The sequence below is a fragment of the Mytilus galloprovincialis genome, chromosome 7 (genome assembly GCF_965363235.1).
Source record: "Mytilus galloprovincialis chromosome 7, xbMytGall1.hap1.1, whole genome shotgun sequence".
In the NCBI taxonomy this organism is placed as follows: domain Eukaryota; kingdom Metazoa; phylum Mollusca; class Bivalvia; order Mytilida; family Mytilidae; genus Mytilus; species Mytilus galloprovincialis.
In genome coordinates, this window is record NC_134844.1 from 1,102,062 (window position 1) to 1,110,530 (window position 8,469).

General features: G+C 32.8%; 1 long non-coding RNA gene across 1 annotated transcript; it reads left to right on the top strand.

Annotated features, from left to right (window-relative positions):
* The first annotated feature begins 533 nt into the window (after positions 1-533).
* Positions 534-7,899, top strand: LOC143082096 (uncharacterized). The gene is made up of 4 exons (XR_012980273.1): positions 534-754; positions 1,616-2,078; positions 3,469-3,492; positions 4,942-7,899. It is a non-coding gene; the product is annotated as an uncharacterized LOC143082096 (long non-coding RNA).
* The last annotated feature ends 570 nt before the right edge of the window (positions 7,900-8,469 follow it).

Genomic DNA, 8,469 nt, shown 5'->3' on the forward strand with positions numbered 1-8,469 from the left:
TATACTACAGGCAAAAATATGCTTTATCTAGAACATCATTGTCTTTCCTAATAGAATAATATCATTTGGTATTTTAGGTTAAGTACACAAAAAGAACGAGAGAACTTTTACAGAATCTCAACAATTATTGTTGATCATGGAAAAGAGTCATTGATTTTGCTGCTAGAAAATGAACTAAAGGCTAGCAATCAAACACTTGAGGATTTTATTAACTTGAACCAGCATGAATTATACCATTTATGCTTTAACAGATATGCATGTTGCCAATGTAAAAATGGAAAATTACCACTAACAACTCCCGCGAGTAGAGTTTTGCATCCTGATCAATTAAATATACTGCTGGAAAAATCCGGTCAACAGCTACCTTGTCATACTATAAGGAGCTCGTTACAATTTTGTTGTTGTCCAGCAAAATCCACACTTACTACAAAACATCTGGATTTGACACTTCTTCGATGTCTGCTGATAAATTTTGCCTCGATCTGTCCTCCGAATAGCAACATTCGGCTTGCAGTTGATGACCTTATAATTGTATGGACATGCACAAGAAACCAAATGTTCAGAAACTGACTATATACTTTACAAAAGTCAAATTGAAACAGTCATTCTTACAATTGCAAAATCGTGCAATAAAGAAAATGAAATGAAACAAAAACTCAAAGATGCTGAAGTTCGACCATTGGATGAAACCATATGTCAACAATATCAAAATTGTTTGTTGTTTGATATTCAGCGGAACGAAGACATTAAAACGGTAGGCTGAAAATTTTGTACGAATGGTATATAAACATCTTCTCCTGTATTCTCTATAAATAATATTGAAAAAATCAATAAAACAGGAAATAACAAAATATTAAAAAGCGGACGGTTATATTTATATTCATCTGCTATCTGAAAATAATATACTCCAATCAAATGTAAAATCTGCTGTTGATCGCTAAACGTCCAGTGATAAATGTATCACGCAAGGCAAGAACAATGATGAAGGGCGGAAATATTATAGGGAAAGTATATTCTAGATAGAGGATAATTTTTCTTGTAGCAGGTTACTTATGATAGCTGAAAAGAGATATTGTTAAACGCGCACAAAGCGACATAAATATTTTGAGTACATAAGTTTGTATATATTTAGTTTGCGTCGGATGAAAAATTCGTCTGAGTATTTGTTCGTCCATTTGTCATGTTTTTAATCTAAACGTATGCATGCCTTGTAGTGTGTATGAAACTAGGATGAATCCACGATTTCCTTTTTTACATAAGGACATCCCTGTACCACGTAATATATGTTTTGTCATTTTCCAAAAAATAAATCACAAAAATACTGAACTCCGCTGAAAATTCAAAAAGAAAGTCCCTTATCAAATGGCAAAATGAAACGCTCAAACATATCAAACGAATGGATAACAACTGTCACATTCCTGATTTGGTACAGGAATTTTATCATTTAGAAAATGGAAGACGATACCTGGTTTTGTCAAGGGGCTTTCTGTTTGAATTTGAATTTCCTTTGGAGTTTGAATTTATGTTATTTTACAGACACGTAGCCGTTTAGACTTGACATTCTCGCTTGCTCAATAACTGTCTAACTATTGTAAATCTCTAAATTATTTTACAGGAAATAAAGCATTTAGACGAGCAATCTAGAAAAACTGAGGGCCAAGTTGTTCAGTGCATTTTGGAAACAAACAATACTATTACCACCAATATTTCGTCACTCAATAAAACAATTACAAACCAAATCGAAGGAATGCATTTGGATGTTGCTAATAGGGATGAGATTTTGTACGAACGAATACAAAGTATGGAGGCTAAAGTTAATGATGAAGTCAGCAAGCAGACCAAAGACATTATGAGGACAATAGAAACAGAGAAAGAGGATCGACGGGTGAAACATGAGGAACTCATTGAACATATACAACAAACAGAGCACAGTATCAGAACAAAAACAGACGAAAAAACAGAAAATATTCTTACAAAAGTAGAAGAATCAAGACAAGACATAGATGATAAAATTCTCAATCTTGGTGAGGATTTTAAAGAAGCAATAAGCAGTGAGGCCGGAAAGTTGGGAAAAATAGGTATATTTAATATTTTAAAATACATTTCATGTAAATTCTCAAAACGAGATCTTATGCTGACGAAATTCCGTTACCTAAAATTTTTTGTGGTTTATTTCTTGTTAGAAATTACACTTTCAAAAATCCGTTTTGGATAAGCGACAAACAGGTCAATGAATCATTGTTTGTGACCCCTATATGGACAATACAGCTAAATGACCGATCCATAAAACTACTCACACAATAGCATATTTTGACAATCGAAATATATAAATACTATTTTTTAAATAGGTAGGTATATTAGAAATGATTCATGCAAGCCACGATTATTTGTTGGCAATTTTCAAAAGTAATGAGCATTACATGGAAATGTTATCCAACTGTATTACTTTGATTCGAAAAGGAAAAATACGGTTATTCAAAAATACTGAAATGAAGATAAGTGTTTCCTATTATAGTTCATTCTATTTAACCGCATGCATTTTCATCGGTGTATACTACTAAACGTCTGATCCATAGTTGATATAATAATATTTTAACTGCAATTTTTACTTGCTAAATGAACTCATCATAGATACCAGGACCAAATTTAGTATATACGCCAGACGCGCGTTTCGTCTACAAAAGACTCATCAGTGACGCTCGAATCCAAAAAAGTTAAAAGGCCAAATAAAGTACGAAGTTGAAGAGGGCATTGAGGACCAAAATTTATAAAATGCATACACGCGAAAAGTGCAATAGAAAATGGAACAATATCTAACTCAAAATTCCGATTTAATGAGATCCTTTCCGAAATTGGAGCTAAAAAGAAACGAAATAGTATCCAATTTGCGAGTTTTATTTCGTCTGACGTAAATCATGTTTATGCATTGAGAACATTTGTGGAATTTTCGTATATATTTGTTTGATTAAACACATTAAATCCCAGTTATATTCAGAACGTCTTGATTTTCATGGAATGAAAACCGTAACATAAATAATTAAGTTAATCTGTGAGTTTGTGATAAATAATATTTTACTAATATATTTAGAATAATTCCACAATTTTTTACATGCGGAAAACTCTGTACTTAATCAGGAGTATGGCATTTTGTTTTCATTCGTAAGAAGTGTTTGAGATTTTGATTTTTATAATTTTGTAAGGGACTGCGTTTTGAATTTCCCTTTGAATTTGGTATTCTGAAATTTCAAAAAAGTTGTCCAAAAGATGGCTACAGTAATCTATGCCTTGGATAGAACTGTATGTATTTCACTGAATATGTCATTTAGTTGGAATGTGCAATGAACTATAAAATAGTTTGAATCTGAATACGACCACAGTCATAGTATTATGAAATGACATTAAAACTTTCATTTGAAAAGCCAAATGATTTACATTGTTATTATATTATTATTTTTTGTTATCTTTCAGATGTAAGAAAACAGAATCTTATAGGTAAGAAATTTAACGATTTTTTGTTATTAAAACATTTTCCTGACGGGTACATCTGTCTTAAATATTTAAGAATTCTTAAATAATCACAGATACATAAAACAACAAATAACACAAGACCTCACTTTGATAGTTAATAAACATAGTTCAGGTAATACTTTAATGTTATTCCATCAATTTATATAATGTTTCTCCAAATCGGTTTCTTCTTCTTCGATACATATAATGGAAAATGTCGCTTACTGAAACGCGATTTACGCCACATTATCAAATGGTGCTAAGTTGAACTGATCCTGCTCAATATATATAGGACACGTGCGATGTATAAACAGTGTTGGCATGCCATAAAACCAGGTTCAACCCACCACTTTTATTCCCCTTTAAAAGTGTCCTGTACCAAGTCAGGAAGATGGCCATTGTTATAATATTGTTCGTTTCTGTGTGTGTTGCATTTTAACGTTGAGTCGTTTGTGTTTTCTCTTATTTTTGAGATATTGAGATAAGACGTGGCACGGTACTTGTCTATTCAAATTCACGTATTTGGTTTTGATGTTATATTTGTTATTCTCGTGGTGTTTTGTCTGTTGCTTGGTCCGTTTCTGTGTGTGTTGCGTTTCGGTGTTGTGTCGTTGTTCTCCTCTTATATTTAATGCGTTTCCCTCGGTTTTAGTTTGTTACCCCGATTTTGTTTTTTGTCCATGGATTTATGAGTTTTGAACAGCGGTATACTACTGTTGCCTTTATTTAATAAGTTCATTTATATGATTATATAAAATGTTTAATTTTTAAACGAACGGGTATCTGAAATGTTACAATATTGTTCATTAAATGTTGTTTTTACTGTTTAATGACATGTGTTGTATCTAATATTCAACTGTCGTTCTTACGTATCATTGGGTAAGAAGGAAAATACTTTGCTTTGAAAGTTTATCCATCAGTTAATTTAATGTATCGACTTCTGTAGAAACTACGTTTAAGTTGGTACCTAACACTACAGGGAGATAACTCTGTAAATTCAACAGAACGTTTTAATTACATTGTATTGTTTAGAGAATATTAAGCTTCTCAATGATCACAATAAGATTTTAGTGAAACTGCTATATAACCAGTGTAATTTTTCTGAATAAACGGTTGGTTCAATTTTTTTGAAATTTTTATATTTTTGACAAAGGGTCAAAGTAAATACTTTGTCAAAATTTAAAGAAAATGAAACGAGCCAAATTAATTTTGGTTAATGTGTTGGATACTACCTTAACTGAAGAAAAAATCGATTAAGAAAACCGAGATGACTCTATTGCCCTGAATAAAAGTACTTATAAATCTTCAAAGGTTAAAATCAAAGCATATATTTAATTGTGTTTCAATATTTTGATTGTATAAAACATAAAAGAAACTAGCTTTAATAAAAGAATATCATGTAAATACTGTTTACTTTTTTTTATATATATATAGATCACAGCAATGCGATCATCCAATGTCATCTGGAAGATGAAACATTTGTTAAAACATATGCACTTGAGAAGGGAAGGACCGTATTAAAGGAAGAAAACCTCTTGTTTCTCCTAGCGAAAGGAGGGTCTGGAAAGACACAAATAGCTCGTCGTTTAGCATCTATTTACAAGGACGAAGGGTACGTTCCACTTTTCTTCTCAGACAAAGATGTAATTAAGTACAGAGATTTAATTTCTTTAGATGAAAAGCATGTCGTCATTGTTGAAGATCTGTTTGGTAGGATAAACGTTGACTTTTACGAAGATGACCATAGAAATATTCTGGATATTTTATCAAATTGTTTAAAGAAGTCTTCGCATCTAAAAATGATATTTACAATCAGAAATGATCCGAAATGCGAGGAAAATATCTTGACAAAGCACAATATATTTCATAAAAAGTGTATTCTTAATTTGGATAATGACTTGAAACTTTCAGATAAAGAACGTATTCTCATTCTTTTGAGTCACATGAAATGTAATTCGATTATCCCGTGTAAAAGTCCAGTAAAGGTAGATATATGGTTTGACTACAATCCCATACCATGTTGTTCGTCTGAATGTTCTGCTGATGTCATAAAGTTATCAAACGGTAGTACTCAAATATGTACTGACATATTGTATACATGCTGTATGTGTGACACATTTCTTGGATTTCCGGAAACCTGTCGTATGTTTTGCAGCGATGAAACACTGACATTTCTTGGTATGGCATATTTCCATAACACTAACAAATCCTTAGTTGATAAGATAAACGCTCTGTTCTCAAAAAGCTTCGATACCTTATCATGTAGATATCAGTACTGTGTATTGGTATATACTGCTTTGAAATGTAATTTCCTCGATAACAATATTTTAGGAAGCCATATTGAAAACGATGAATTGTTCCGAAAGATATTTTCAATATTTGATGATAAGGAAACAAAGATAAGAAAAACATTAGTCCAACAAGCTATACGTGAACTTGAAGGTGGATATCTTATCAAAAGCTCACAGTATAGTGAGTTTCATCTGGATTGTACTTTTCTGCCAAGTGATAATGCTTACATGATAAAACACCAGGCCGTTTGTGATGCTGTTCTTGTTTCATTTGGTAACGAATGTTCCGAAATATTACTCGATATGGACATCTGCGATCTTGGATTCCTTTTGAACTATATCAGACCAAGCATCAAACCACCTGATGCTAATTCTTCCGTCATTCATGTTAATCCAAAGCTAGTCCTTGATAGACTCTTTCATTTTCTGGAGATAGAAATTTCTTTGCACTCCATGAAATTAGAAAAACTAATAAGTATATCCCATCCATGGCGTCCTATGCCAATTGATGATGAAGATGATGAAGACGATAATGAAGAACAAAACAAGTGCGATGAACGTGATCTATATGAAAATACTAATGACGCCAATATATCACACGATGCACAGGCAGAGGAAATTTGCAGTAAAAAAAGCACTGATGATGTTCATGTCTTACAGGATTTACAGACAGAAGATCTTGGTAGTGATACGGATGATATCAATACCTCACTCGATCTACAGACAGAAGATCTCGGTAGCGATACGGATGATATCAATACCTCACTCGATCTACAGACAGAAGATCTCGGTAGCGATACGGATGATATCAATACCTCACTCGATCTACAGACAGAGGATGGTGGCAGCGATGAGGGTAGCTCAGACGACGACTATGACGAATATGAAGATCAGCAGTTTAGTAAAAACGCAGTTCGATTTTTACGTGGTTATGCAGAACAGGTAGGGGAATATATTCGGAAATGCATAATTGAAAAGAAATATGCTTCATTTGTCAAAACTTTTCTCGGAAGACTTTCAAAACTGTCACCCCCACCGTATCAAATTACGAGCTTTCTTAATGGACTAACTAGAAGGGGCACTTGCTTGATGAATTTAGCCATCAATTCCGACATCATTCGTGATTTTGCATTAGAATATGCTGACATAAGTGTCATTTGTCTACTTTTTAGACCTGATAGTTCGAGTGTAAAACATTGCAAGTTTTATAAACTAGACGATAAATCACTCCAAGACAAACTTTTTGCAATCATTGACGGAAACAAGAAATATAAAATTATTATAGAAATTGGCAAATTTTTATACAGAATGAGAGTTGAACAAGGAAATGATGGATTTGTCAATAGATTTTTGGACAAAATGCTATGTGAATATCAAAATCGGGATAATCTGTATAAAATTCGATACCTTATCGATGGTATGTCCAGCAAAGGCAAACACACGAATATTGTTTCTCATTTTAAAGAATTCATGCAAAAATATTTACTAGCCTACGGAAGTATTAAAGCTATCATAGGCCTTTGGGAAGTACTGAACACTGAAACATTCCAAAGCAGTCAGCCGCAAAATAATCCACCTTTGATGGTTGTTCTGGAAGATAAGTTCAGAAATCACATGCTGTTCGGCACAGATGTTGAACATGGAGTAGATTACAAAATACATACACAGGAGTATGGAGCATGCGTTTTCAATCTCTGTTTTAAAGTTCAAGACAACACATGTATTGACGAGCTGATATTCAAACTTGATGAAATGTACAAAACCTCTATTCGTGGTCAATATTTATTGAAATTACCTAACAATGTTCACTTCTTATCTTATTTCTATAAAGGATTTACAAACTTTAAAATGCGAAAAGATGAGGCATTGAAACTTTTCCCTCTAGGAATGGAAACACTGATTTGTCATACTAAGCGATATAAAGCATTTTTAAGGACAGTAAGAGAAGCAAAACGTCATCAGTTAGACGAAGACGATTACTTTGAAGCGTTTGTCAATTTACTTAAAAACCTTAACATACTCGATCCAAACATAAGCCGTGTTGATGCACTTATGTTTATTTAAATGATAGGATATTTCTAAATCACCTATTCAATCTTTATTTCTGTTGCATTATTCTTCAAATCAATGTCATGCACACTCGCACGCATGCGCATATGCTAGATTTCATATATGATTTGTTGTTTCATATGTTTCATCAAATTATATTGGAATTTTATAACAATATTTTACATATTACATTATTCTTATGAAGCATAAATGATAAACACAAATGCCAAAGTTTCTAGGTTTTTGTTTAATCCAGGGTAGAAAACTGATGTTCAAATATGGTAAATTGATAGAAAACAAAACCGTATACAAACCGAAAACCTCGGGAACACACCAAGCACTAGTATTAGAGGTAAACAAAGAAACAACAGGAATACCAGATTGCAACAAAAACAAACGCTAATACACATAGAAATGAAATCAGATAAGAACTGCCGATTTCCTGACTTGATATAGGATGTTTTTGGTAGGTTGGACCTGGTATAATAGTGTGCAGAACCTCCAACTTTATGGCATTGTTTGAAAATATCGATAAAACACTACATGGCAGAAATACATCACAAAAACACAAGAACTTTCATTACTGAGAAACGCACATAACATAATAGCCGACACAACATGC